Here is an 18,604-nt window from a genome sequence, read left to right as displayed (position 1 = left end):
CTTTTTATTGTTTTCTTTGGTGTTCACTGGTTTTTTGAGGTGATGAGATACAGTTTCTCTTTCTCATTTCCATGTGTGCTCTACCAATGGGTTTTGTTCTTTCTCATGTATTCATCATGGTGATTTTCGTTTGTCTTGAAAATACACTACTTCTTCATTTCTAAAGGATAGCCTTGCTGGGTATAGTATTCCTGGCTGGCAGTGTTTTTCTTTTAGTAATTTGAATACCCTTCCTATTCTCTTCTGGCCTGTAAGGTTTCTGCTGAGAAATCTGCTCTTAGTCTCATGGGGACGCCCTTGTAGGTGACTTGACATTTTTCTCTTGCTGTTTTTAAGATTCTCTCTTTATAGACAAATTGTCAAGAGTCAATGGCAATGTTTCCCAGAGAGGACCTTTTTGGATTGAAATTGTTGGGGAATCTTTGAGCCTCTTGGACCTGGAAGTTCTTATCTCTACCAGTATCTGGGAAGTTCTCTGCTATTATTTTATTGAATATGTTTTCAATGCCTTTTCCTTTCTCCTCCCCTTCCAGGACTTCTACCCATAATCTGGATGTTTGTGCACATAAGGTTGTTTGATATCTCTCATAGATTTTCTTCATTTTTTAAAATTCTTTTTTCTTTATCTTTATCCTCCTGGGTTATTTTGAAGAGCCTGCTTCAAAATCAAAACTTCTGCCTGTTCTAGTCTGCTGTTTAAGCTCTCAGTTGTATTTTTTGTTGAATGAGTACTTCAGTTCCAGGAATTCTGCTACATTCTTTTTTTACAGCATTTATCTCTGTAAATTTCCTCCTTCATATCCTGGATTGTTTTTCTCATTTTGTTGTGCCATCTGAGTCTTCTTATATCTCGTTGATTTCCTTAAGATTATTGCTTTGAATTCCTTTTCAGACATTTCAAAGCTTTTCTGGTGTTTGGAGTTTGGTACTTGAGAATTATTGTATTCCTTTGTTGATGTCCTATTTTCTTGTTTTTGTTTTCTTTTTTTGTATTTGTAGTATCCCTACTTGCTAGAGCAGTTACTTCCTCTATTACTCGGGAGTGGCTTTTGAGGAGCAGGACTCTCTCCTGTAGATGTGGTTTATATTGACTATTGGGTGTTTTAGCTTTGGTTTTAGATAGACACAGTAGCATACTGTGTGTTTGGTTACTTCAGCCATATTCAATGTTGGGGTTGTCTGTAAGTGCCATCATGGCATAGGCACTGGGGAATTCAGTGGCTTCTTGCTGAAGTGAGTGACACTATGTTGGGTCATCAAGGATGAGGGTGGGATCTTGAGTCCTTGAGAGAATTTCCTAGGTGCCCTGTTGCTCCTTGGGTGAGATGGGTGTCCCTGAGTGGAATTGTTGGCACCCCAGCTAGTGTCCTATGACCCTGAGAGGTGCTCTGGGGTGTACTAAAGCTCCTCGGATTGAATTGGTGACCTAGGTGAGGTTTCTTTTTCCTGTAGGCAGAGGCCTTCCTGGGTTCTTGCTTCTTCTGGTTGGGAAATTCATTGGTGGTGGCTTGGTATTTTCTTCTGTACTCTATTTGGCTATCCTTTTGCACTTATCAGTGGTTCTGCATGTGTCCCTGCACAAGTAGTTCCCACCCCCAGGTGTGCAGGGCTATGCTGCTCACCTCTTTTCTCCTTTCTTAGCCTGGTAAAACACCAGGTACAGCCGGATCTGCATGATGTGGAGCTGGCAGCACCTAAGTAGTTCCCACCCCCAGGTGTGCAGGGCTATGCTGCTCACCTCTTTTCTCCTTTCTTAGCTTGGTAAAACACCAGGTACAGCCAGATCTGCATGATGTGGAGCTGGCAGCACCACCATTGCTTTCTGGCAAGAGACGCAGTACCTGTGGCAAGGAGTGGGATAAATTGCTATGTGGGGAGATGGGAGTTGTGGTGGTGGGAAGAGCAGCAAGGGGATCTGCAAGATGGAAGTCCCACAGTGGCAGCAGCTGTGGAGAGAGCTGCATGGCAGAAGTGGGAGCTGTGGTGGTGAGAAAGGTCATGGTGGGAGTGGTGGCGGTAGGGGGGCGGGTTGAATATCTACAAAGGATTTTTAAATTTCCTCTGTTGACATTTTAAAGCTACATATCTATTTAAATTTTCTAGAAACTCCTCTAGGTACTACAATATGTAATCTTAACTTATTACAGTCTACGTATAATTAATATTGGCGTTACAAGGTGGCACTCTAACCAACTGAGCTAAACAGCTGGCCCTAGAATTAATATACCAGTTCAGGTAAAAGGTACAAGCCTTACAACAGTATAATTCCATTTACACCTTCCTGTGATGTTACTGTCATTCATTTCACAACTACATATGTTATAAATACCATATGTATTATTATTTTTGCTTTAAACAATTATCTTTTAAAGAAATTTTGAAGTGAGGAGAAAAGACTTAATTAATATTAATCCACATGCTTACCATTTTCAAGACTTTGTTCTTTTGTGTAGATCCAAGATTTTTTCTGGTATCATTTTGTTCTACCTTAAAAACTTCAACTTTTTTGTAGTACAGATCTGCTGGTGCTGAGTTCTTGAACCTTTCATTTATTTAAAAGTGTCTTTACCTCACCCTCTTTTAGTGACTATTTTCTCTGAATGTAAGATTTTGTGTTGACAGTTTTAACTTTTTGAGCACATTAAAGATGTTGTTCCATTATCTTTTGACATCATTGTTTCTGATCAGAAGTCAGTCATAATTCATATTAAATATAGGTCGTTTTATGTAATTTTTATTTTTCTGGTTGTCTGGGTGTTTTAAATTTTTTTTTTGCTTCATCATCAGTGCACAGTACTTTGGCTATGCTGTGCCAAGATGTGGTATGCCTAGGTACAACTTTCTTGTATTGGGTTCAATGAGATACTAGGATCTGTAGCCAATTTTTTACCAAACTACAATTACACACATATATATTAGACTAGTTGATTTTGCTTCATGAGTCACTGAGATTCTGTTCATTTTTGCAGTATTTTTACTTTCTTTTCTTCAGATTGGATGATTTCTATCTCTAAGTTCACTGACCCTTTATTATGCAGTGTCCAATCTTCTTCTAAAGCCTATCTAGTAAAATTTTCATTTCAGATTTTGTAGGGCTCTCTATTCTGTTCCATTGATCTATTGTGTTGATTTCTCAGTTCTAGAATTTCAATTTAGCTATATGTGTGTGTGTGTGTGTGTGTGTGTGTGTATATATAATTTCTCAGTTCTAGAATTTCAATTTAGCTATATGTGTGTGTGTGTGTGTGTGTGTGTGTGTGTGTGTGTGTGTATATATATATATGTATCTATCTATCTATCTATATATCTTCTATGTTAATCCTGAGAATCTCTATCTATTCAATCATTGTATTTATCTTTCTTGTAAAATCCTTGAGCATTTTTATAACAGCTGCTCCAAAGATCTTATCTGCTCATTTCAACATCTTGGTCATATATGGGTCTGTTACTGTAAGCTCCATTTAACATTCATTAAGGATCATGTACAGATAGATAGATATAGAAATAGATATAGCTTCTTTACACACCAAGCAATGTATTATCACATACTAGACTAGACATTATGAATATTACATTGTAAGAAATCTGGGTTATAATGTCCTTTTTAAAAAGGATGTTGCATTTTGTTCTTGCAGGGCATTAAATTAGTGATGAATCATTTTGATCCTGTCAAGCTAGGTTTTATGCATTTTAAAGGGAGATCTATTTCAGTTTTGTACGTGGTCTTAGGATGAGGCCCTTGTTCTTAAAGCATTTCTGGGGTTGCATGTATATGCCCAGTGAGATTGCTTCAGTTTGGCTGAGTCAAAATTCCAGCATTTCCCATAACTGTGAAACCTCTATCATCCCATTCTGCCCTTGGTCTCATAGTAGTGGCTTTTTGTTAGGCTTTGTCTACTTGCAGTCTAGCTCTCCATCAAGGATGCAAAGGAGAGTACCATAGTCTTCTGGGTCTCCCTTCTTCACACAAATTCCTATGTTCAGGTATCCTGCGGAACAAATTCTAGATCCCTAGTTATCCATAAATTCATAACACTGATCTCTGCTTTTTACTGATATCACTGGTCTCTGCTCTGTAAATTGTATGTGGGTCCCATCTGTGTATTTCCCATTTTTTTGAGGATCATAGTCCAGTACTGCTTATTGTCCAATGCCTAAATATAGTTATATATTTTGCTCAGTTTTATAGCAGTTTATAATGAGTGGGCAAATCTGAAGCCAATGTGTCCATTAGCTGGTAGTGGTTGAGCCAATATTAATTATATCACCACTCCTCTTTTCTTCAGTTTTGGAAAACAACCTTGAAGTATAAGGGCCAATGAGAAGCTGATACTTTTCCAAAGGAGCTTAGGGATGAACATTTTAAAAAGTGTTTTACTTCGCTAGCTCACATGGTACCCTAAGAAGCAACTCTTCTTTGTATTTCCCAAGATGGAGATGGGTTCTCAAAGAGCAAACTTATGATTCTGGAAGATTTATCAATACAAGTTCTGGTGTAAAATTATACATAAATATATGAAAGTATTCTTCCCTAGAGCCAGGAGTGAGAAAATAGGGAAACTGACAACTGATGCTACTTTTATGTGTTCCTTCTTATTGTCATTGCATACAATAGATTTCCTTTTCTTTTAAAACAGGCTAAAAGTAAGAGCACTTAATTTGGATGAATCATCATCCCAATAAACTGGAGGATCTGTAAATTATATAAGCTAGATCAGATGTCATTTTGCAATGAACAGTCTTACTGCAAACTTTGTAAATTTCAGAGAAAAATAAAGGAAAATAGCTTTCTTGGACTTATGGGTGATCATCATCATAAATCACTAAGCTTTAAGGAACTTCCAAATCCTTCATTTTTGTAAGAAATCAGTTTAGGGGCCGACTCTGTGGTGCACTCGGGCTCCCACTGCGGGTTCAGATCCTATATAGGGATGGCTAGTGTGCTCACTGGCTGAGTGCGGTGCGCCGATAAAAAAAAAAAAAAAAAAAAAAAAAAAAAAAAAAAGAAAGAAAGAAATCAGGTTAGTATCATTGGAAATGGCATGAATTTTAGAGTCAAAAACACTTGTGTTTGAATCACAACTCTGTTTAGTTTTCCTTATAATCAGCTTTATCAACCTTAAAATGGGTATAATAATTCCATTGGCTGGGATTTTTATGAGAAATAAAGCCTCTGGTATAATGTTTGGCACATAGCAGGTGACCAATAAAAGTCCCTTTAATTTTGGGAGATGTAATGATTTTGTTGCTCATAACCACAAAGCACTTGGCATGCTCTCAAGCAAGACACTATAATTTTGAGCAGGCAAAAATACAAATGTATTTTACTACTATTAAAATGGAATACTTGCATTATTATTTTTACAGGACTAAAACAATTCTTCAAGAGCTGAAAATTTATTTTTTATTTAACCTTTTTGAAAATGAGTTAAAATTTGAAAAAAATTAGTTTTCTCCTATGCTTTTACTGTAACTGGGCAACAAACCCTATATATTTTATATTTCACTTGATTCATTTTGGGCAAAAAATTGATGACAAGTCTTGTTTAAAAGTAGAATTTGTGACGTTTAAGGCACTCAGTGATTAATAGTTCAAACATAATAGCACATTGCAGGGAATTATCCAGAATGAGAAAACAGCTAGTAACATGTTTAACACTTCACTCAGCTTCCAAAAATATACTGTAGAATGTCTGCTCCAGTTATGGCACATAAGTTTATATCATAGCAATACTCCTGCTGAGAATTACTAGGAAATCTTAATAAAATACCTTTAAAAAATTCTACTTGAGACACTGGAGAACTGCTAAGGCAGTGAGTATTTGAGGCATCAGAGAGAAGCCAAAGCATAAGGCCAGAGAGGTTAGCTTGATGTTTGGTGATGCTTTTCTTTTTCAGTGCATTTGCCAATTTATAATTGGTGACCAAGAGGCTGCAAAACTTAACACAAAGTAGTGATTGAGAGGTTGATAAGCTTCACAAAGCTTTAGGTAGACTCGCTGGACTAAAAAAGTACAAAGATATACTTCAGGGCCTGCTGAATAAAATGGGCTTTCAACTGGGACGCCTGAGGGTATGGATGGATAGACAGGATAGTAGAAATAAATGATCTCTCAGATAAATTCTGGGGGAAAGTAACATCATACACAGCCTCAAATTATCACTATGTTTTCAAACGATATGTTTAATGTTCAATTAAATAAAAAAACAAGCAAAGAAATAAGGCCAAATGACCAAAAGAAATGACAATATTAACAAAAATACCCCCTAAAAGGAGAGAAGTGAAGAGAAATAAATCAGAGGGGGAAATATTACTAATAAGCTAATAGCAGGGGAAAATGAAATAATATAGTTAATACAAAACAGCAAGAATAGGGTTGTGGGAAGATGACTGAGTAGACAGCACCAAGAATCTGCCTCCCAACATAGATAATAATTGTACTGGCAGAATCTGTCTGATGCAATTATTTTGGAACTCTGGAGTTTATTGAGGGCTTCTAACTTCCACAGAAAGGCTTTGGTAGCAAATTGCAGTTAATTTTGGTCAATTTTAGCTCTTAGCACGGTAGCAGCTATCCACCTTCCTCCACTCCTAGCCCCAAGGTGGGCAACTGTGTACACCTTCCAGAAGAGCTTGTAGTCTGCTGGTTGGGACAAGGGTGATCAAAAAGCACTATGCCCTCCAAATACAGAGGATCTGTGCTGTGATGGTGAATTGATGCTTCTGATTACAGAAGTGCAGATAAAGAGGGAGGGGTCATTGTTGATGCACCTCCCCTCATTGTTGCACGCCCCTCTCCCTTGGCTCAACTGACTGCCAGGAAATCTAAAGAGATGCCAACCCATTTCATTTTTCTTTCCCCCCCTTTGGGAACCAGACATCAAAGGCTAGGACGCTCAAAAGTAATTAAATATATGGGGAAAATTAGAAAGTGGCCATGCATACCAAGTGAAAGGTGCAGGTTCAGAAAAGACCTGAGAAGACCTTAAGTTAAAACCTGGTATGATCCTTGGCACATAGTCAGACTAAAACAATTTTTAAATCCCTAAAAGAACAACAAAAAATAGCAAACCCTGGGGAAGGGGAAGAATCTGATTTTTAGAGTTATCAAATTATTAAGTTCAAATGTCCAGTTTTCAGCAACAACAAAACAAAAAACAAAAAGCATACAAAGAATCAGGAAGGTATGGCTCATACAATGGAAAAATAAATCAACAGAAAGTGTCCCTGAAAAAAGACCTGATGGCAGATGTACTAGACAAAGACTTTAAAATGAACATCTTAAATATGTACAGAGAACTAACGAATATGTAGAGAAATAAAAATAATTGTAAATGAACAAAATGGAAACATAAATATGCAGATAGAAAATCTAAAAACAAAATGAAATTCTGTAGCTGGAAAGTATAATAATGGAAATGAAAAGATTTCACTAGAGGGTTTTTTTTTTTTTTGTCTTTTTTGGTGTCCGGCAACAGATCGCAACCCTCAGTGTTGTGCCCACTCCGGACCGGGACCGGCAACGGGATCGCAACCCTCGGTGTTGCACTGCACCTCGCTCAGCCAGTGAGCGGGAACCGGTCTGCATGTGGGATCCGAACCCTTGGCGGGAGCGCCGCCGCACTCCCAAGCGGCGCACTGTAGCAGTGCGCCACCGGGCCGGCCCCACTAGAGGGTTTTAAGGGCAGATTTTAGCTGGCAGAATAATAAGCACACTTGAAGATATGAAAATGAAAAAGATTAACAGAAGGAACAGGGGGAAAAAAGATTGAAGAAAAGTGAAAAGAGCCTAAGAGACCTGTGGGAAATCATCAAGCAAACCAACATACATTTGTGGGAGTCCCAGAAGCAGAAGACAGAGAGAGAAACAAAGAATATTTGAAGAAATCGATTAAAGATATGAACATAAAAATCTAAGAAGCTAAATGAACTCCAAGTAAGATGAACTCAAACCCACAGAGAGATGCATTATAACCAAACTTTCAAAAGACAAAGACAAAGAGAAAATTCTCGAAAGCACAAGAGAGAAGTGACTTGTCACATACAAGGGACACTCTATATGATGACCAGCAGATTTCTCATGAGAAACATGATAACTCATGAGGCCAGAAGGCAGTGGGCCGATATATTCAAGCTGCAAGGAAAAAAATTATCAACCAAGACTCCTGTATGTGGCCAAACTGTCCTTCAGGAATAAAGGAGAAATTAAGACATTCCCAGGTAAACATAAGCTGAGGTAATACATTACCACTGGACCTCCCCTCCAAGAAATGTGCAAGAGAGTCCAGCAGGGTAAAATGAAAGTGCACTAGACAATAATTTAAAGCCGTATGAAGAAATAAAGATCTTTTAAAAAGTAACAACATGAATTCTAACAGTGGTTTGTAACTCCGATTTCCCTTCTCCTCCTAGGAGTAACTGTACCTCCGGCTTGCTGGCTTGTCTTCCAGTCTCTTTTCTGCAGGGGAAAGAGGAATGCTCTTGCCATGGATGTGGAGCCTTCTGTGTTCACCTGGGTTGTCAGGACCTGAGGTCAGCCTAAGTGGACCCCTCTCTTTTGTTTGTGGTCTAGGGCAAGGTGAAGGGGAACCCAGTAAATCTGCATGGCTCTCTGGGGAAAGGGCAGGGAGGCTGGGGCTGGACGTACCCTTGACCTCTGGGAGTCCAAGAAACCTGGGCTCACTTTGAAGTTGTGCTACTGACTTACTCTATCCTCTTCCCATCTCACTAGTATTTGCCTGGTGGGGGCCAGTGCTGTGTTTAAAGACAGCCTAAGGGAGGCCTCCAGCTCCCTCTCTAAAACTTGCTCACATAAACCTAGGAGAAATTAAGACATTCCCAGGTAAACATAAGCTGAGGTAATACATTACCACTGGACCTCCCCTCCAAGAAATGTGCAAGAGAGTCCAGCAGGGTAAAATGAAAGTGCACTAGACAATAATTTAAAGCCGTATGAAGAAATAAAGATCTTTTAAAAAGTAACAACATGAATTCTAACAGTGGTTTGTAACTCCACTTTCTGTTTTCTATGTAATTTTAGAGACCAATATATTTTTAAAATTATTAATCTAAAAGCTTGTATTACTGTAACTTTAGTTTGAAATCCTACATTTGTCTTTTACATAAAAGACTAATTCACTGAAAATAATTATTAGTTATGTTTTGGAGGACACAATGTATAATAATGTACTTTGTGACATCATAAACTAAAAGGGGTAGGGACAGGGCCAAAGAAGAGCAGAGTCGTTGTACATTATTGAAGTTAAACTGGTATAAACCCAAATTACAGTATTATAACTTTAGGATATTAAGTGTAATCTACATGGTATTACAAGGAAAATAATGATAGAATATATGCAAAAGGAAAGGAGAAAGTAATTTAAACATCTCACTGTAAAAAATGCGTTGTACATTATTGAAGTTAAACTGGTATAAACCCAAATTACAGTATTATAACTTTAGGATGTTAAGTGTAATCTACATGGTATTACAAGGAAAATAATGATAGAATATATGCAAAAGGAAAGGAGAAAGTAATTTAAACATCTCACTGTAAAAAATGAAGTAAACACTAAAGAAGACAGTAATGCAGAAAATGAGGGACAAAAAAGCTATAAGGCATATAGAAAACAAATAGAAAATAACAGAGATAAGTCCCTCATTATCAGTAATTACTTTAAATATAAACAGGTTAAACTTCTAATCAAAATACAGGTTAGCAGAATAGATCAAAACACATAACTTAACTCTACACTATCTACAAGAGACTCACTATATATCCAAAAACACAAATAGATTGAGAAGAAAAGGAAGAAAAAAGATATTACAAGTAGTAACCGAAAGAGAGCAGGTATGGCTATACTAATATCAGCCAAAACAGACTTTATGTGAAAAAAGTTTACAAGAGATAAAGAAGGACATTATACACTAATAAAATGTTCAATACAGCCAAGAAGGTATAACAATAATAAATACTTATGCACCTAATAACATACCATAAAAACATATGAAGCAAAAACTGACAGAAATTAAGGACGACATAGTTCCACAATAGGTAGACTTCAACACTCCACTCTCAATAATTTCTAGAATAACCAGACAGAAGATAAGTAAGAAAATAGAAGACCTAAACAACACAATAAGTGAACTAGATGTAACAGATATACAGAGGATATCCAACCCAGCAACGCATACCCATTTTTTCTAGTGCATGAGACATTTTCCAAGTTATACTATATCATAGGCCACAAACTAAGTCTCAATAGATTTTAAAAATTAGATGCCACACAAAGTGTCTTTTCCTATGTCTACAGGATAAAGTTATAAATCAATAATAGAAGTATGACTGGAAAATTAACATATTCATGGAAATCAAATAAGACACTCTTAACTAACGGATCAAAGATGAAATCACAAGGGAAATTATAAAATACTTAGAGATAAGTGAAAATGAAAACCAACATACCAAAAATTATAGGGCATAGTGAAAGCAGTGTTAAAGGGGACATTTATAGTTCTAAATGCTTACATTAAAAGACAGACCTCAAATCAACAACTTAAATTTACAACTTCAGGAACTATAGAAAGAAAAGCAAATTACACCCAAAGGTAGAAGAAGGAAAGAAATAAGAAAAATTAAAGCAGATATAAACAATATAGAGAACAGAGAAACAGTAGAGAAAATCAATGAAACCAAAAATTGGTTCAACAAAATTAACAAACCTTTACCTAGATTCAGTAAAAAGAGAGAAGACTCAAATTACATAGAGAACAGAGAAACAGTAGAGAAAATCAATGAAACCAAAAATTGGTTCAACAAAATTAATAAACCTTTACCTAGATTCAGTAAAAAGAGAGAAGACTCAAATTACTAAAATCAGAAATGAAAGTGTAGCCATTACTAATGATTCTACTGAAATAAGGATTATAAGAGAGTACCACGAACAATTGTACATCAACAAACTGGATAACTGAGATGAAATGGACAAATTCCTAGAAACACAAGTCTACCTTGGTATTTTCCATGATGGCTGATAGAGAGGTCTGGCACTTGTCCCCACCCTATAAAAAGAGATGGAAGAGAATAGCATCATCCAGCCATGGCCCCACCACAGGGACCAGCCCAAAACCAGGCCGAGAGAAGGTAAACTAGAAAAGACCACAGTTATTTCCACCATCACCACAAATGCCAGACATTTCCACCTTGGAGGAGTCCCCCCAGTCTTTTTTGGTACCCATGACAGAACAAACTCGGCACCTGCTCCCCCCAAGGTGGGCAGGCAGATTTGCTGAACAGGAAATCCACTAAAGCACAACAGTTCCCCACATTTGAGGAAGCTTGACTCCCTCAAAAGAGGACAACAACTCTCTAATAGCAGACCCCAAACAACAGGAATTGATGGAACTGCCTGAGGAGGAATCCCAAAGGGCAATAATAAGGAAACTCAAAATGATGGATGAAAAATAGTAATCACAATGAAGTCAAATAGAAATCTGAGGCCATATATGAGAAATTCAACAAAGAGATACATGCATGTTAGGCCACATATTAAGTCTTAACAAATTTAAAAAGATTGAAATCATATTAAGTATATTTTCAGAACACAATGAAATAAAATTAGAAATTAAAACCAAACAAAACCATACAAATGCATGGAAATTAAACAACACGCTCCTGAATGATCAATGAGTCAAAGAAAAAATAAAGCAGAAAATCAAAAAATTCCTTCAAATGAATGAAAATACAATCACAACTTACCAAAACCTATGGTTTACTGCAAAAGTAGTACTAACAGGGAAGTTTATTGCAATAAGTGCTTATGTCAAAAGATTACAAAGTCTTCAAATAAACAACCTAATGTTAAATCTCAAAGAACCAGAAAAACAAAAACAACCTAATCCCAAAACTAGTAGATGGGAAGAAATAATTAAGATCAGAGCAGAACTAAGTGAAATAGAGACCAATAAAAAGTTGGTTTTCTGAGAGAATAAACAAAATAGAAAAGCCATTGCCCAGACTAACTAAAAAAGGAGGAGAGAAGACCAAATAACAAAAATCAGAAATGGAAAAGGAGACATTACAACTGATACCACAGAAATACAAAGAATCATTAGAGACTATTATGAGTAACTATACAACAACAAATGTGAAAACCTGGAAGAAACGTATAAATTTCTGGACACATACAAACTACTAAGAATAAACTAAGAAGAAATACCAAACCTGAATAGACCAATAAGAAGCGATGAGATTGACACAGTAAACAGCAGTCTCCCAACAAAGAAAGGCTCAGGATCAGATGGCTTCACTATTGAATTCTACCAAACCTTTTTTTTCTTTTTTTTAAGATTCAGACATAGAGAAAACTTTCTATTCTTATTTTTGCAACTGTTATAAGATTTTTCAGTGTTAAATTGACTTTCAATTGTGATAATCAAGAAATATAACAAGACCCCAAATGTAGAAATTATGCAGTTTTATAATTTTCTCTATTGCTTATTAATCCACTGAAAATAATTTCCAAATTCAACACTTTAGGGCAGCTTCTTTGCTAGATTCTTCACTTTCTACTTCTTTAGGCAATAATGGATCAATCTTTAGTAACAAACCTTCAGTGTTGAACTACGATGGAAAGCACATACCAACCACAAAGGGACCCAAACTGAGTCATCTGTGCCTACAAGCTTCACTGATGACTACTTGCAAATTGGCAGCTATCTGAACACATGACATATCCAGTGCTGCAATTTGGTCTCAAAAAAGGTCTCCTTTTCTTTGTCTACCTTAATTTCATGTCCAGTCTTAAATAATTCAAGCATTTTGGGGCTGTCACAGACAATGGAATTTCAAATAAGCTTTGGAAATCTTTTTTTCAGTTTCTTCTTTAATGGATTGAGCTCAGGCATTATTTTTGGAACAGCTACATAAAAGTCTGCATGAATTTCATCATCCAAAATCTTCTGATTCAGATTAGCTCCTCCTGAAAATGCAGCTTCATTTCTGCTATTTGAATCTCTGATGCATTCTCTGTAAATACAGCAAGTTTTACTCATTTCTGGAGTGAATGGGTATGGACAACTAAGAACAATGGTAAATGGCTCCATTTTTTTTCTTCTTCCAAAGTGACATATCCAGTGTGAAGTTAAGAAACACCTTGTTTTGGATGAGTAAAGTCCAGAATTTGAAATTTCATAAGTAACTGAGTAACTCTCTTTTCCTCATATAAGCATTTATAATAGACATCATCCCCAGGTTCATCTTCCCATAGGGGTCTAACTTTATTTTTTCTGTCTTATCTTTTTTTCATCTGATGCTTTTTCTTTGGCACCTATTTTTGTTTTTGTTGCAGGCTTTGTAGCAAGCAGCAGCAAAATGTCTGTTGGGCACCTGAATGCTTACAGAACAAGGATAAGGAGATGTCTGAAAAGCCATCTTGGAAAGACTATGCATTTGATGATGTATCAAGACTCTATTGAGGCATCTTATGGCAGCTACCATTTTGACCATTCTGGATTGTCTACCAAACCTTTAAAGAAGAATTAACACCCATCCTTTTCAAACTATTCCAAAAAATTGAAACAGAGGACATTCTCCCAAACTAGCATCACCCTGATACCAAAATCAGACAAAAACACCACAAAAAAAGAACACTACAGACCAATATCCTGATGAACATAGATGCAAAAGTCCTCAACAAGATATTAGCAAAACAGAATACAACAGCACATCAAAAAGATTATACACCATGATCAAGTGGGATTCATCCCAGGGATGCAAGGATGATTCAACTTATGTAAATCAATAAATGCAATACACCACATCAACCAAAGCAAGGACAAAAACCATACGATTTTCTCAGTAGATGCAGAAAATACATTTGACAAAATTCAGCGTCCCTTCATGATAAAAAGTGTCAACATATTAGGTACAGAAGGAAAATATCTCAACACAGTAAAAGCTATATATGACAGACCCACTGCCAATATCATCCTGAATGTGAAAAAGCTGAAAGCTTTTCCTTAAAAACAAAAACAAGACAAGGATGCTCACTCCTCCTATTCAACATAGTATTGGAAGTATTAGCCAGAGAAATCAGATGAGAAAAGAAATAAACAGCATCCAGACTAGAAAATACAAAGTCAAATTGTCACTGTTTGCAGATGACATGATCCTACATATAGAAAAACCCACAACCTCTACCAAAAAAACTTTTAGAGCTCATAAACGAATTCAGTAAAGTTGCAGGATATAAAATCAATGTGCAAAAAATCAGTAGCATTCTTATACACCAGCAACAAGCAGAAAAATAAATCAAGAAAGCAATACCTTTACAATAGCTACCAAAAGAATAAAATACCTAGGGATAAATTTAACCAAAGAGATGAAACAGCTCTACAAAGACAACTACAAAACACTGCTGAAAGAAAGATGACGCTGAAATATAGAAAGACATTCCATGTTTATGGATGGAAGAATTAATGTTTTGAAAATGTCCATACCACCCATAGCAATTACAGATTCAATGCAATCTCCATCAAAATACCAATGACATACTTTACAGAAATACAAGAAACAGTCCCAACATTCATATGGAATAACAAAAGACCCCAAATAGCCAAAGAAATCCTGAGCAAAAAAATAAAGCTGGAGGCATTATACTACCTGCCTTCAAACTATACTACAAAGCTATAGTAACCAAGACAGCACAGTACTGACATAAAAACAGACACATGGACCAATGGAACAGAATAGAGAATCCAGAAATCAACCCAGGTACTTACAGCCAACTGATCTTTGACAAAGGCACCAAAAACATAAATTGGAGAATGGACAGCTTCTTCAGTAAATGTTTGGGACATCCATGTGTAGAAGAATGAAACTAGACCTATACCTCTCACCATATATCAAAATGAATTCAAAATGGATTAAAGACTTAAGTATAAGACCTGAAACTGTAAAACTACTAGAGGAAAACAGAGGGGAAATACTTTCAGGATGGAGGACTGGGCAAAGACTTTATGAATAAGGCCCCAAAGTCACAAGCAACGAAAGAAAAAATAAACAAATGGGATTATATGAAACTAAAAAGCTTCTGCACAGCAACAGAAACAATCAACAGAATAAAGAGACAACCAACCAAATGGAAGAAGATATTTGCAAACTATGTATCTGACAAGGGATTAATAATCAGAACATACAAGGAACTCAAACAACTTCACAGTAGAAAACAAAATAATCCAATTAAAAAATAGGCAAAGGAGCTGAATAGATATTTCTCAAAGGAAGACATACAAATGGCCAATAGGTATATGAAAAAATGCTCAATGTCACTAACCATCAGGGAAATGCAAATCAAAACCACATTGAGATATCACTTCACCCCAGCTAGACTGGCTATTATCAAAAAGACTGAGAACAACAAATGCTGGTGAGGCTGTGGAGAAAAGGGAAATCTTCTACACTGGTGGTGCAACTGTAAATTAATACAACCATTATGGAAAACAGTATGGAGGTTTCTCAAACAACTACAGATAGAACTACGATATGATACAGCAATACCACTTCTGGGTATATATCCAAAGGAATGGAAATCATCATGTTGAAGGGATACTTGCACTCCCATGTTTATTGCAGCTGTATTTACAATAGCCAAGATATGGAACCAAACTAAATGTCCTTCAATGGATAAGTGGAAAAGGAAAAGTGGTATATATACACAATGGAATACTACTCAGCCATAAGAAAGAATGAATTTCTGCCATTTGCAGCAACATGGATGAACTTGGAGAAAATCATATTAAGTGAAATAAGCCAGGCACAGAAAGAGAAATACTGCATGTCCTCACTCATAAGTGGGAGGAAAGAAGGAAGGAAAGGAAGAAAGAGAAGGAAGGAAGACCACAATAAGACACTGAACTTTTAGAAGGAGAGAACAGACCTATAGTTAATAGAGGTGGGAAAGGGGGAGGAGGAAGATGCTTAGGGAGTAATTGGTTAAGGGACACAAAGAATAATTATGATTTATAGTGATAAACATTCTAATAATATTGATTTGATGATCATATACTGTATACAAATACTGATAGTCAACACTGTTCCCCATAAATATGTATAATAAATTGTTCCAACTTATTATTTTTTAATTTTTATTTATTTATTCTTTTTTAAAGATGACCGGTAAGGGGATCTTAACCCTTGACTTGGTGTTGTCAGCACCATGCTCACCCAGTGAGCAAACCAGCCATCCCTATATGGGATCCGAACCCGTGGCCTTGGTGTTATCAGCACCGCACTTCTCCCAAGTGAGCCACAGGCCGGCCCTAAATTGTTCCAATTTAAAAAAATTGATCAATGCAATATACCATGTGAACAAAATACAGGAAGGAAACATACTCATCTCAATAGAGGTAGAAAAGCATTTGATAAAATTCATCACCCTTTCATGATAAAAACATTCGACAATCTAGGATAGAAGGAAACTACCTTAACATAATAAAAACTATATATACAAAATCCACAGCGAACATCATATACAGTGGTAAAAGACCTGATGCTTTTCATCTAAGATCAAGAACAAGGGTCAAGAACAAGGGAGGCATGCCTTCTTTTGCCACTTTTATTCAACATAGTACTGGAAGTTCTAGCCAGAGCGATTAAGCAAAAAAAAGAAATAAAAGGCATCTGAGTTGTAAAGAAAGAAGTAAAATGATCTCTGTTCACAGATGACATGATCTTATATGTAGAAGATGCTAAATATTCCACAAAAAACCTATTAGGCATAATAAATAAATTCAGCAAAGTAGAAAAAACCCCCAACACACAGAAATCAGTTGCATTTCTATACATTAACAATGAACAATCTGAAAAGAAAATTATGAAAACAATTTCATTTACAATAGCATGAAAAATAATAAAATACTTAGGAATTAACTCATTCAAGAAAGTGACTTATACAATAAAAACTACAAAATTTGTTTAAAGAAAAATAAATGGAAATATATCCTCTGTTTGTAGATTGGAAGATTTAATATTGTTAAGATGTTAATACTATCCATAATGATCGACAGATTCAATGCAATCCTATTGAAATCCCAATGATTTTTTTTTTTTTTAGCAGAAATAGAAAAAACCATCCTAAAATGCATATGGAATCCCAAGAGATGGTGGATATACAAAACAATCTTTAAAAAAAAAGAACAAAGCTGGAGGACTCACATTTACTAATTCCAAAACTTACTACAAAGCTACTATAAACAAAATAGTGTGGTACTGGCACATATATACCAGTGGAATATAACAGAAAGTTACAAACAAACTCCCATATACGGTTAAATGATTTTTAACTAGGGTACCAAGAAAAGCACACCAAAGTACACTCCCACTAACTGCTTAGGATTGCCTGTTTCTGGATACCTTAGCCCAAAGTATTCTTTCACTAACAATGAGATTGAACATTTTTCTGTGTGTTTATTGATCATATATATTTCTTATTTTGTAAACTGCCTGACTGTGACTTTTGGTAGGTAATTTTTATTGGGATATTTTACTTACTGGTTGTTGGTTTTGTATATTAGCTATATTAGCCTTTTGTATAGCATATACTACAAATGGAGAGTCTGTTGGACCAACACAATTTACTGAAACTTTCCCCCAGTGATTTGAAATGCTGCTAAATGTATATATAGGCATATGAATCTATTTTTTAGGCAATATACCATAGTGTTGAAGGGTATGGACTCTGAAACCAGGCTGCCTTGATTCAATTCCAAGCTCCAAGGTAGATTACATTTTTTAAACACCCAAATCTCAATATTTATCTAAATTCCAGCATTATTAATCTGAAAAAATTATATGTAATATAAAAAGTACTACCCAAGGATTTGAAAAGTGAGTAATATGAAATACCCACTAGAAACTCTAGTTACTAAGTCATTACAATATGCCACATACTTTATATATATTAACTCATCTGAAACTTAAACTAGCGATTCATACATTATTATCAGCACTTCACAGGTAATAAAATGGAGGCAAACAGAATGTTCATACTTTTTAAAGTAATTGGGACTACTCAGATGGCAACGGGTCTGGAGCGGCCATGCCAGGAGACAGCGCGATCCTGAGAAGTGTGCGCTGTGATACCAGAATACTAATTTCATTTCCAAGAGCAACAAAAAACGAATAATTCTTTCAACAACAATCCTACAACGACAAACAAACAACAACAGGTTCGAGGTTTTAGGGCCGACACAAAAGAAGACTCCTGAGAGCACCCAAGCCCTGCTGCGGGAACAAGCGAGCAGCCCAGACAACAAAGGCCAAGAAAGCCAGCAGAAACGGCACAGAAACGGACTGAAACGCACCGGACCGGCCCAACGCTGTGAGCTCTGTGAGTCACCCCCAGCCCAGCGCCACTCGTGGGGAGAAGCCCGACTGCTCCCTGCCCGCCCGCATGGCTCCCGCCTACCACACCAGGCTAGGTGCCCACAACAGAGCTGCCTCCATTTTATCGGGTGGGGGCAGAGACGGCCGGATTAGTGAGGGCAGGCCAGCCATCTCTGCTTGGCGCGGCTCCACACTGAGACGTGCCATTTGCTTACCTC

At 36.5% G+C, this 18,604-nt stretch overlaps 1 pseudogene; it reads right to left on the bottom strand.

The window, feature by feature from the left end:
* Positions 1 to 12,527: 12,527 nt before the first annotated feature.
* Positions 12,528 to 13,499, bottom strand: LOC103581314 (annotated as a pseudogene).
* Positions 13,500 to 18,604: the final 5,105 nt, after the last annotated feature.

This window comes from Galeopterus variegatus, unplaced genomic scaffold (genome assembly GCF_000696425.1).
Source record: "Galeopterus variegatus unplaced genomic scaffold, G_variegatus-3.0.2 Scaffold12778, whole genome shotgun sequence".
Lineage (NCBI taxonomy): Eukaryota > Metazoa > Chordata > Mammalia > Dermoptera > Cynocephalidae > Galeopterus > Galeopterus variegatus.
Note: the sequence above shows the minus strand (reverse complement) of the source record. Positions and strands in the feature narration are given on the sequence as shown.